Genomic DNA, 12,912 nt, shown 5'->3' with positions numbered 1-12,912 from the left:
CTCTCAGTTAATAACTGTGGAAGTGCTCATAAGAACACTAAGCTGAGAAGCAGGCTCTGTCCCAGTAGGAACGTAATGCCAGAAAGAAGAAGAAGAAGATATAGATTAAATATAATTAAACAATCTTTGACAAAGGAGTTTAGGAGATCAAGAGCTGACATGCGGTGATAAATCAGATTCGGAATTCCACTACCAGACGGCGCTAGTGAACATGAATCTATTATTTTGCAGATATCTCAGAATCTTGACCACATATAAAGATGGCGTTTTCGGAAAAGTTGTTCAGTAACTTCGAGCTAATTGATTCAAAACTTTGTCACCAGCTGGCGCTAGTGAGCATGAAGCTTTTATTTTGCAGATACATATCTCAGAATCTTGTCCACTTAGAATGATGGCACTGGTAAGCATTTTCATGCAAAGCTTCTTGTTCACTAGCGCTACCTGGTGGAATTTTTTTGAATCAAATGGCTCGAACAATGATAGCCCTTCACTTACTGAACAACTTTGCCAAAGATGCCATCTTTTTAAATAATCATGATCCAGAAAAAAACGTTTCATGCCCAGTGTGGTAGAACAACTGGACAACTTTGCTGAATACGCCATCCTTCTAAATAGTTGGAATACTAAAACATCCACTAAATAAAAGTTACACGCTCACTAGTGTCACCTGGTGGCAAAATCTTAAATTTCTTGAACAACTCTTCCGAAGACGTCATGTTTCTAAGTAGTCGGACTCCTGAGATATCTACAAAACAAAAGTTTTATGTCCACCTGGCTAAATTTTGCATCAACTAGTCAGAATAAATCTACTCCTTACTTATTGAACAACTTTGCCGAATACATCTTTCTATATTGCTCCTGCGATACCTGCACAACAAAAGTAAAATTTTCATGCCCACTAGTGCCATATAGCGGTCAAAAATTTAATGAGGTACTATCAGATAGAGCTCCACCTCCAGAGTAACTTTACTGAAGACTCAAGTTTCGAAATTATATAGATTTAGAAATATGCCGATTTCAAATTGTGATCTACTTGAACCGTATATAGAGCGCTCATTATAATACGACTTCTATGTGCATTTGTTGATTTTACCGCATTATAAAGGATCATACTGAAAACAAAAGTATTGTCCTTCAGATGATTCTTGACGAAATTTTTTTGGTTTGATGTCGATAGATACCTCTGTTGCAAAATTATAGTATATAAATCACAATTGTAGTACAAAGCACAACAGCGCGACAGCAGGCTAAGTCAAACTAAAATCATCAATGATCAAAATGCTTTGAATTAGCAACTAAATGATCAAAATGCGTTGAATTATGATGCTAAATGATCAAAATGCTTTGAATTAGGAACAAATCACTATTGTTGAGTTGAATGCATCAAATAAGATAGAAAACGAAAAACTCTTCAAAATTGTGCCCGGTATTGGCGGACATCTTGTGCTAATGGTAAATTTGGTATCTGATCAAAATTTGCATTTCAATTTTATTTCCGTCTAAAGGGTATCCACGATGAAATTGCAACACTATGAAATTGCTCCAACTTTCTAACCGTTGGGTAGAATTTAATGAAAATTTGGGTGGATTTAGTTCATAGTGCATTATTTACATCCTGCAAGTCCTGTGATCAAAACTCGCGGAAATGGAGTCGAAAGAACAGCTCGTGCGTGATAAAATCTTGCGCATTCATCACGAAACCAAGGATCTCTCGCATCGTTCCATCGCTAAATCGTTGGGAATAGCGAATTCCACGGTGTCGCGAGTGATTAAGCGGTTCGAGGAACGATTGACCACCGATCGGAAGCCCAGAAGTGAAGGTAAAAGTACAAAACCAAAAATCACAACCGCGTAGTTGGGGCCTTCAACCGAAACCCGAACGCCTCCGTTTGGGATGTGGCTAAGAACCAGCACCTAAGCCGAAGTTTTGTCCAGAAGGCCAAAACACAGACAAACAGAAGTCACACTCTCATCATTTTCCATCGACCACCTTTTTAACGGTCGATTCAAAAATTTGTTAGGTGGCCAATCCGCCACCCGCAGCGCTTGCTTCGTTTTTGTTCGTGTTTGACGTTTACACACTACCGCCATCTGTGGGCCCGTCGGCCAAACACGCTGATTTTAGCATTGGGCGTACATGTCCTCGTGGCTATGATTTTGATCGAGATTCGTTCTAAGTGTTACGTCTGTTTGTCTGTGGCCAAAACTAAGGCTTGGCTTCGAACGTTCACGTGCGGGAAGCGGAGTGCACCTTTCGTGGCCCAGGACACGATGAACGGACAGGTGTACATGAAAGAGTGCCCCCAGAAGCAGCTGCTTCCTCTCCTGAAGGCCCACAACGTCCCAACAATCTTCTGGCCGGATTTGGCCTTATGCCACTACTCCAAGGACGTGCTGAAGTGGTATGCGAACAATAAGGTCAATTTCGTGCCAAATATGTTCAACCCTCCCATCACTCCGGAGCTCCGCCTCATCGAGAAGTACTGGGCGATTGTGAAGGAGCACCTTCTTAAACGACCTAAGGTAGTGAAGACAGTCGAGAAACTGAAGAAAGTATGGGTTTACATGCAAAAAACGGTTGATTCACAGGTTGGACAGAATCTTATGGTCGAGGTTAAGGCCAAGGTGCGGGCATTTGCGTATGGACTGTAAATAAAACACGAGTAAAATGGTAAAATGAAGTTCAATAGTTTAATTTAATTAAGTGATCACAATTGAGCAAGTCATTTTAAAGTCAGTAAGGTTTATGGACAAAACGTCGAAAGGACGAAAGGTCGAAAGACAAAAGGTCGAATGGACAAAAGGTCGAAAATGATTTGCTTGGTAGGAAATTTTTCCTTCTTTGAAAATAGATTTTCGACCTTTTGTCCCTCCTTTTTTGTTCTTCGACCTTTTGTCCTTCCGACCTTTTGTCTTTCGACATTCTGTCCTTTCGACCTTTTGTCTTTCGACCTTTTGTCATAGATTCAATCAGTAAGCATCGAAGCGTCCTGTATTCTACCTAGCTTCTCTACTGGAGAAGGGTTGGCTCAAAGCTTCGAGCTTTGCTACCAACACAGGCCTGCCGAGGGATGATTCAAATACGTTTTCCATACTAACTTCGAACGTGTTTTAAAAATAGTTCCAGTGCACGAAAAATGATGAAATTTTGGGTTCTGGTTCAATTTTTAACGTAGAATCGTAGAATATGTGAAAACTGGATACCCCTAAACAAGCCAACTAACAAGTGGAGAGTTCAGCATGCTATACACCTTGTTATAAGGCATCCCCACACAACCAAAATGTACATATAACGAAATCACCTTATGCGTTATGCGATGCTTATATGCGCAAAGTTTCACGTAGAAGTTGTCGCGAAAAGGCCTTATACGTACAAAAGTGGAGGCTATATACGTGCATATTTTATATGATGAAAAGTAGTATGCAATGCGAACTAATCTGTACTCTTATAAAGGCAATTTACACCGTCTTCAGCCAAAGGCTGCACAGAGTGAACGATCACTAACATTAGACAAATAACAACACGAAACACCCAGTAGCCCAGTGATGGATTTTTCGTTTGACGAAAAGTTTCCACCGACTGGAGCGGGAATCGGACCCACACTTCGTGGTACAATACGCCTAAACGACTGACGCCGCTAACCGCAAGGCCACAAAGCCACAAATATACGAATTAATTTGTAACAACAAAATTGATTTGACAGCTGCTACGGATTGATCCGACTTATTTTGTATGTGAATGCGGGACGAAACGAAATGTACATATAAACCCATAAAAAAGCGTTTTATGCTAGGAAATTCGTCGGTCAAACGATTTCGCACACCATGCAGTGCGGATGTGATGCAATTTGTACTAATAAACGACTTTGTTCGTAAACTGTTATGCAACTTCTGGTTGTCTGGGTCATCTTATAACGGTAAAATTAAGTATATGTCTTCAAATGTCATGAAGACTCTGCTTTGTTAAGTAAACATTTAATAAATATACTGTTATTTCACATAAAGCTGCGCTTGATATTTTATTCGGTGCCGTCTTGCCCCACATGGGTGGCATGCCCATAACGTGTACCCCCGCTAATTTGTACGATGCCTTATGCAAATTATCGGGACCATTTTTAATTTGAACACCAGTCACCCTACGAACAACAGAAATTTCCTTTTTTGTTTTGATTCTACGTTTCATTTCACGACGTTCCATTTCACTTTACTCTGTTCCATGAGTTGAATGACGTTAGAAAAATGGTTTAAATTTGAATTTGAACGATGTGCAGATTAGCGGGGGTACAAATCAAAAAGTGTTCAGAATAACAGTGGTCAAACTAATGGGGATACCCGGTAGTGCCAAACAAAAATACGATATTTTGGAACATATTTAAGAAGCTCCAAATCCAATACTTTTCGAAAATAAAGAGTAAGGTAGGGAAAAAGTTCGACGGAAAGTTCTCAAACGAACTTTTGCCCCATCGGTCGGGCAAGAGTTAGAATTTAGCGTGGGGCAATAATTTGCTAGCCGTCACACAAAATATCGGGACTTTCATTACAGGCATATTTTATACTAGCCATAAACATATATCAGCAGAAAAAGACACACTAAATATTCATATGAAAATAGCCTAAAACAGGGTTTATTTCATATCAGTTTTTTTTTTCAAAACTTATTAAATACGTGAAATTTTGTTGACTTGTTTTGCAATCAGCAAAATTTCGCAAATGTTGAAGATAATATGTGAATTCAATCCAATATAATAGATTTCCTTAAAATAATATAAAGGCTCGAATTTTTGCCCAACTATGGATTCAAATATTTTCCAGGCATTTATACAATAACTAATACACCTCAAAGCATCCTTATAACTGTAGCTGCATAAAAGTATTACCGAAAAAGTTGCTACCTTAAGTTTATCAGATTCGAATAACCGTGAATAATAAAAAGAATAACACAAGTATTTGAAAACAAATATTTCGAGCTTCTCTAACGAGGCAAATTTGGGCAGGTCGCTGATTTCGACAGCTACGCCTAGTGATTTGGAAATGTTTGCACAGACAAATAGACGTAACACTTAGAACAAATCACGTCCGAAATTGTATTGCGTATATGTAGTTGCTTTTAATTATTATTTACTGGCACCTATTTTTTGTATTTTTTAAATAACAGCAGCTTTGAAAGTAGCCCAACATTTATTTTTGTACTAAAATATATGTACCGTTTTGCACAATCAAATTTATGTAGACAAACTACATGTCATAATTTTGAACTAGATTTATAGGCAAATGGTTGTAATAAAGTAAGTATTTCCGTAGTTCTAAGTAAAAAAAAATAAGTGTATCCAAAATTTCTATTTCTACTCAAGACATGTTTGATACGTACAATCCAGTTTATGCCGGAAAAAAGTACAGGTCATCGCTTTGACATTTGACTTATAGGCAAACAGGTTAGAAAATAGTTTTTTAATCAACACAAATATTGAGTGTAATCTCGAATTTATCTTTCTACTCAAAAATGTTGTCTAGAATACTGTAATCAAATTAATGTCAGTGATTTGAATTTTGGTTCATAGGCAAACAATTTAGAAAAAAAAAAAGATATTTCTTAACAACTACCGAAAAACTAAACATTACATATAATCTGCAATTGGATTAGATGGACAAATTGATGTGAAGATTTGCGAAAAAGTTACACGTCTTCTCAGTGAGAATCGAACTCACGACTCCCCGATCTCTAGTTGGGGCGCGTTACCACTACGCCATGAGAGGACTCATGAACGCAGAAGTTAACCTGAATTCGATTTCAGCTCAATAATCACGTGGTCCTTTTTCACTCTCGTGCTAGGCATTGGATATAAATAGAAAGCGTTGTGTTTGGATGGGCATCTAATTCTTCCGAAAGAGGTGCACTTTGCGAAAAAGGACCACGTGATTATTGAGCTGAAATCGAATTCAAGTTAACTTCAACGTTCATGAGTCCTCTCATGGCGTAGTGGTAACGCGCCCCAACTAGAGATCGGGGAGTCGTGAGTTCGATTCTCACTGAGAAGACGTGTAACTTTTTCACAAATCTTCACATCAATTTGTTGTGTAGCTAAAAATTGTGAAGTGCAGGGACATTTCTGAGAACGGCATCAGATTCAGCGACCCCAAATCTAGTAGAGACACATAATTTAATCCTTGAGACACGCAAAAAATGCCATTTCTGTTACGCTGTATAATTGGACGCCATATTGGATATTATTGAATATTTAAGAATATCATTTCCAGATCTTTTATCTCTTATATCTATCAATTTGTGGGCTTTTTCTGATTTTTATTTCGGACATTTCCTTACTTTTGCCTCATATTCCGGACAACTCACGAAAATCATAATTGGAGAAGTCAAATCATCAACTAATATCGTCAAACCACTAAAGAGATGTCTAAGGTAGCTGGACATTATAAATTCTAATAGATATCTATGGGAAATGCTTAACAACTCGAGACTTGAAAGTGAGAACCATTGAACGACGAAAATTGAGACATTTCGTGTGAAATGTATCCTATACAAAATGCAGTGTCCGGAATTTGAAGCTGTCCGTAATATGAATCAAATTACGTAAGACAATTTTAGCGATTTTTCTCAAAAATTAGAAAAAATCAGAAGTGTATACCGTACCTCTGGATTTTTCCGTATTTTTGAAAAAAAAAAAAAATCGCTGAAATTGTCTTACTTAATTATTGGACAGCCCCCAAGGAATCCATTGATTTGACAAACCTAATGCAATTTCTTTACTTACTCGACAAGAGCTTTCGAATGAGTATAAATTTGAACATGTTGAAAGACCAAGTGTAAATAGTGGGCCACTGTCAGCGAGAATTACACATTTTCAAATGTCGTAAAATGAACGATGAAAGGTAACTTTGCGGTACTAAATCTATTTCTTGGAACTTAATGTTTGGCATAACTCACCCCACAAGGTATCACGCTGATCAACAGAGTATCAATATCATTGATTCTTACCTTGATGTAAAAGTCGCCATCAAGTTGTTGGGAAGTGTCTGGCATGTAACACCATTGCATTATCGTTTCTGAAAGAAAGCCATCGTACAGCGTGGTTTATCTCCTATTGAGCACGTGCATCAGAGCGAATTTGTAATCTGATATTAGATTACAACACTGCAAGTTTCCAATATTTTTCCCCACTGTCCTTTCATCTACCCACCACTTTTTGTAATGGTAAAAGGTTTGGCCTTGATGTTGAACTTTGGATAACAGGGGATGGGGCGAGACATAGAAAAGTAGCTGACCCATCCTGTTGATCGTTATCAAATTTAGGGGCCAATTACGTCGGTTAAAATCAAGTAAAAGTCACGGCGCAACTTCAATTTCTTGATATCTTTCTCCACTTCAGTGAAACTTGTACGCTTCTAACACGCAAATGGATAACAGTGACTAAGTGTGTTGAACGAGATTAAAGTGAATCCGGGCGGATCGGTTGTTTCAAACGAGAAATCCAATTATTATGACTGCCATTTATAATTGAATCGGAAGGGAATCGCAGGTATGGTTGATAATGGAATGCCACCCTGTGCTGTTCTTGCTGTGTCATCAATCAAATAATTTCCCGAAAGCTGGTTCTGCCTTGGTGTTTGTGGACCGAAAGCTATCGACCGCATCAGTGGAGTATCAATTTCGCGAGAAGTACCTGTGCTCTATTATCTTTTTATTAATTTAATTTACACTCGCTCATGCGGGAGTGCTATCCACAGAAGCACGAAGTTGTAATCACCTCTCAGTTTTGGTGTTGATTTTATTATGCTCTTAGCATGGTTTTTTTATCGTTGCTTGAAATGATTTTTTTGGTTTCAGTATGAATTTTAAAAGGTTCATACCAATTTGTTCCACCTGTGCCTGTATTTTCTCAAATAAAGTCGTCTCGCGCTTTGTTCCAAGTTATTCCGAAATATACGCCGACTTTTTGAGAAATCGTTTGAGTATGTTTCACTTTGCCGTAGAATTTGCATCTTATAAACAATTTGAACAATGTCGCGTCGCCTTTGGGTGCCACCTCACGGCATCACGTGGCAGAGTGTTGAGTTCGCGTAAAGTTTTTGCCTGCCTTTACCTTCAAAGGCGGAAGAGCGCATTGCGATGCTTGAGTTCGCTATTCAGAGAAAAAGATACTTGAGGAGATGCAACTGCAGGGAAGATTTCAATTTAATTTAAACAATGCAGGAAGTAGGTATTTTGCGTGCTGCTTCGCAAAATTTCATTAGAGCCTGCCTTGCACTAGATATTAATTGGTTTATGCAACTCTTGACATTACAGTATATCATAAATCCATTTTCTTATTGGATGTTTATTTACATTTAGTTCGTTGATTTGATCTCATATTTTTTATATTTCTTGTTCATATACAAATTAAAAATATTTGTTCTGATTCCCTCGTTAAGATCGTTATAATGTGTTCAATTGGTTGCTAAACTTACTTGTTATCATACAATAAAAAAAAAAACAAATTTACACCATAATTTCATCGTTACTTCGTCACTATCTTTAATAAACGTTTCTATTGTGGAAGTTGTTGAGAATACTTCTGTCAGGACGTTTCTCCGGAATGCGCGTTTTCTTCCAAGAGTGTAATGATTAATGTTGATAATTGCATCGAAATCTGCAATCAGTTCGAACAGTTGTGATAGATGCACCGATGCTGGAGCAAATCTCCAAAACCACTGCAGGAATACCTTCCGGACCAGAGCTAGTTGACGCCTTCAAAGCAGAGCAGTTCTTGCAGACCATTTGTGAATCAACTCTATCTTGAACTGATGGTGAAGGACAGTGTAGGGTTTAAGGTGAAGCTGCATCGAAGTCAAACCTTTGATTTTTTGAGTAATTACGTTAACAGCATAATGAAGAATCGGTCAAAACACCTTGTATCAGAAGGCCGGCTCGAAAGGCACGTTCCCCGCCAGTTGGGAGATTTGTACCAGCGCCATATTTGAGCTTATTTCATTATCTACCCGATGGGAGAGGAAAGGGAAGGGAAAGATGGGAGGAAATAGAAGTGGGGTCCCTTGAAGAGGGAAGATCGCATAAGCGAAATGAGAGCATGTAGCTCCATACCACAATGGGTTCGAACAGCGCCCTAAAAAGGGCACTGCAAAACGCATGAGCGTAAAGAGAGCCTATAGCTTATTACCACAGCGGGTCAAGAATAACAGAATGTCCTGAAGATTCAGGCTTCTGAATTCAGTTTCACTTAATAAGTGTTTACCAAGTAATTGGAATCGCATTTGCGAAAAAACTGGACAGTTACATATCAGGTGATACGAAGTTTCATAATCGGAGTCACAACTATCACACACAAATGAGTCAGCAAGCTGAATATTTGCCATGTGATAGTTGAGTCGGCAGTGGCCTGTCAACGCTCTGACCAAGAGACTGCAATTCTGCTTTGACAGATTTGTTAAATTCTTCGCCACCCTTGGAGATTGTACAATTTTGTTTGACGACACGACTCCAAACTATTCCAATATTGCTTGTGCTGAGTTGCCGCCCAAGAGTTTATCTTAAGCTTCACCCAGCACTTCGAAATTGGAATAGCCGGCTCAGGGCCAATGAAGTCATGCGATGCTCCATCGCGAGCTAGCTCATCAGCCAATTCATTTCCAGCGATGGAAGAATGGCCAGGTCCCCATACAAAGTTTACAGAGTTGACTGAATTCAGTTCCTCAATTTGAGTTCGACATGCGATAACAAGCTTCGACCTTGAGTTGGCCGAAACGAGAGCTTATAGCAGCCTGACTATCTGAACAGAAGTAAATGACTTTACCCATTACGCGCTGTTGAAGTGCTGATTGCGCTCCACACATAAGAGCAAGTATTTCCGCCTTAAAAACGGTGCAGTTTCTACCAAGTGAGTAAAACTGATTCATCCTGAGCTCACGAGAATATACACCAGCACCAGCTCTACCTTCAAGAAGAAAGCCATCAGTGTAACATACTAGGGGAACTGTGGGTAAAATGAACAGGGGGGGGGGTAAAATGAACAGGTCTGTGTTTTACGGTAATTATGGTATAAATCTATGCAAAACATAGCGCCATCCTGAATCCTCAGACTATAAAACTATTTCGCCTACCCTAGCGCGATCTAGAAGTGTCAAAAGCTGGAAAAGTTACCAAAAACAAAGTACGCCTCTCCATTTTCTCATATGATGTAATTTTTCACTCTTGGTATTTAAGGTTTTGATGACTAAAATCATCAAAAATCTATTGAACTGCGTAGCACATCATATCTTTATTGTATTTATGATAAGTAGACGGAAATTGAAAGTATTTCTATCTCCTGAATTCTTAGAACAAATGAATTGATAATGTTGATTCTTTTGGGGGTAAAATGAACCACACGAGATGGGGGTAATATGAACACCAGAGCTGGGCGAATACTACCGGATTTTATTTTAAATGCCGAAAGTTTTCCGGCGAAAATACAAAGACAGACATCGACAGCCATCCAAATGGTCGCAGCTAAATGTTCTATCGATTCCGGAATGTCTGTGAGATATGCATTGATCATGTACCAGATGCCAAGAATCGTGCCGCAACCCGTTCAATTTAAATTGTGTTCATTTTACCCCCAGGATATGTTCATATTACCCCCATTGTATGTTCATTTTACCCCCAAGTATATGTTCATATTACCTCCGTTGCATGTTCATTTTACCCACATGTTGACATTGACTCTGTGGAAAGAAATTTTCAAAATTATAATAATGATGATAAAATTCTATTTCCATCACAATATTTCAACTTGTTACATTGCATAAACATCCTTCTCCAATTCAGGGCTATTGAAAAAGAATCTGACAGCTTCTTAAGCAAGAAATCATGAAAATTGCTTAGGGTGTTCATTTTACCCCCAGTTTCCCTATATTCAGGCATTGCAGAATTTGCTCTTATTTGAGTATGAACCACGATCAAAGCAAGCTAAGAAAAACATCCCATCTGTTGCGGTCCACGATCGTCATTGTATCGCAAGGTGTAACAAGTCTGATAAATGGAAGCTGCGAGCGAGAGCCCCAAAGAGAGAGCGATGATAAAATCAATTTTTCTCGCTTGTTTACCGTTGGGGATAGGTGTTTTTCTTTACTGGCACGATCAACAATCCACGAACTTCAAATATCAATAGTGTCCCCCAAGCTTGGAGCATGTTTAGAGGGGTTTTATCATGCACAACTATCCCCCCAATCTGATCAAAGTTGTAGCAGTATACGATAAACAGTCTCTCATAAAGTGCAGCATGTTATGATAGTTACAGAGAGCGATACGTGAGAGATTCTCTCAATTTTCTCAGGATTCAATCCCTGACTATATTGTTTGATATACCGTTTTGATTCATATTACGGACACTTAAGGCCTCAGTGAAGTATAACTCATCAGAAAGCGTATCAAATAAATCATTCTGCATGATTCCTCCGCGTAACCAAGCCTTCGAATGGTGGGTGAAGATTTCTATTCCACTAGGGTAAAAGCACCGGTTTTGGCCAGCCTAAGAGAGAATGTCAATAAAAATTAAATAGGAAGTCGTATTTATACTACAAATATGTCAAATGCAAGCTTTCAATCCATATTATGTGTGTAAAATATCAAAACTGAGCTAAAACCATTTTTTCGCTTTCAAAATCCGTTGGTCAATATAACCCAACGGAACCAGTTTCGGCCAGAGATTTAACTTTGGTTCTTAAATTGGCCAATTGCATTGATTTCTCATGAGAGTGGCCAAATTAGGAGTGTCCTGGCCAAATTAGGTGTATGGAACTTAAAATTATAAAGAAAATGAATTGTTTTTCTTATGTTTTGAATCAATTTGGACGAGTAAATGAATGTAGCTCTATCATATGAATGTGATCTACTGAACACAAAAGGTTTCATGCTGATTGGCTATGTTAAATGGTATATAATCCACTGTGGCTACAACTGGCGTATGGCCAAAACCGGTGTTTCTACCCTACATGAATAATTTTAAATAAATAGAAATGTGTAGACATTTCATGATTCTTATTACGGACACTTCCTTATTTTTGCCTCATAATCCAGACACTTCGATTCGTTTTCCGGACAGCTCATGAAAGTCATAAATAGAAAAGTCAAATCATCAATTGAAATGGGCAAACCACTAAAGAGGCATCTAAGGCAGTTTAGCATTATAAATTTTCAAAGGTATCTATGGATAATATTAACTAAAACGAGCCTCGAAAGTAAGTACTTTCGAACGGCAAAAATTGAAACATTTCGTGTGAAATGTTTCCCATACAAAGTAGAGTGTCCGGAATAAAAAGCTGTCCGTAATATGAATCAAAACGGTACTTCTTTCCAAATAGCCAGACATCCACTCTTCCCGTGAAGGGAATTGTGTGGTAAATGTCCTGTAAGGAAAGTGACAAGCAATTGTGAGATCGCTTGGAGCAAGCACCATTTTGTCCCAATTCACCAAAAGTGGAAACAACGAAGTGTGTGTAGATCTACGATTCACTGGATTTTTCTCCAGTAGATCCACTACCCATACACGGTAAGAGCAAGAAAGTTCTTCTTGTTTAAGATGTATGTGTAGTGGCCCAATGTCGAAAATGGCCTCGAGCGCTGATGTGGGAGTTGTAGAGAACGCACAGGACATCGCCATCAAGCACATCCTTTGGAGATGGCCCAATTTTGATTGGATTGTTCTCACTTCGCCCTTTTGCCACCACACAAGACATCCATATGCCAATATTGGTCGAACAACTGTTATGTAAATCCATTTGATATATTTGGGTTTAAGGCCCCAAGTTTTACCAAAGGTTCGCCGGCATTGACCGAAGGCCATGCAAGCTTTTTTGACTCTGAAATCAAGGTGTCCATGAAAGTTTGGAATCTAGAATGATTCCGACATACTTTACTTGATG

At 38.7% G+C, this 12,912-nt stretch overlaps 1 protein-coding gene across 2 annotated transcripts in view; it reads right to left on the bottom strand.

The window, feature by feature from the left end:
• The window catches only part of LOC5578593, a 230,297-nt gene that overhangs the window by 3,594 nt on the left and 213,791 nt on the right, over positions 1 to 12,912 (bottom strand). The window lies entirely within an intron of this gene.

This window comes from Aedes aegypti, chromosome 2 (genome assembly GCF_002204515.2).
Source record: "Aedes aegypti strain LVP_AGWG chromosome 2, AaegL5.0 Primary Assembly, whole genome shotgun sequence".
NCBI lineage: Eukaryota > Metazoa > Arthropoda > Insecta > Diptera > Culicidae > Aedes > Aedes aegypti.
Note: the sequence above shows the minus strand (reverse complement) of the source record. Positions and strands in the feature narration are given on the sequence as shown.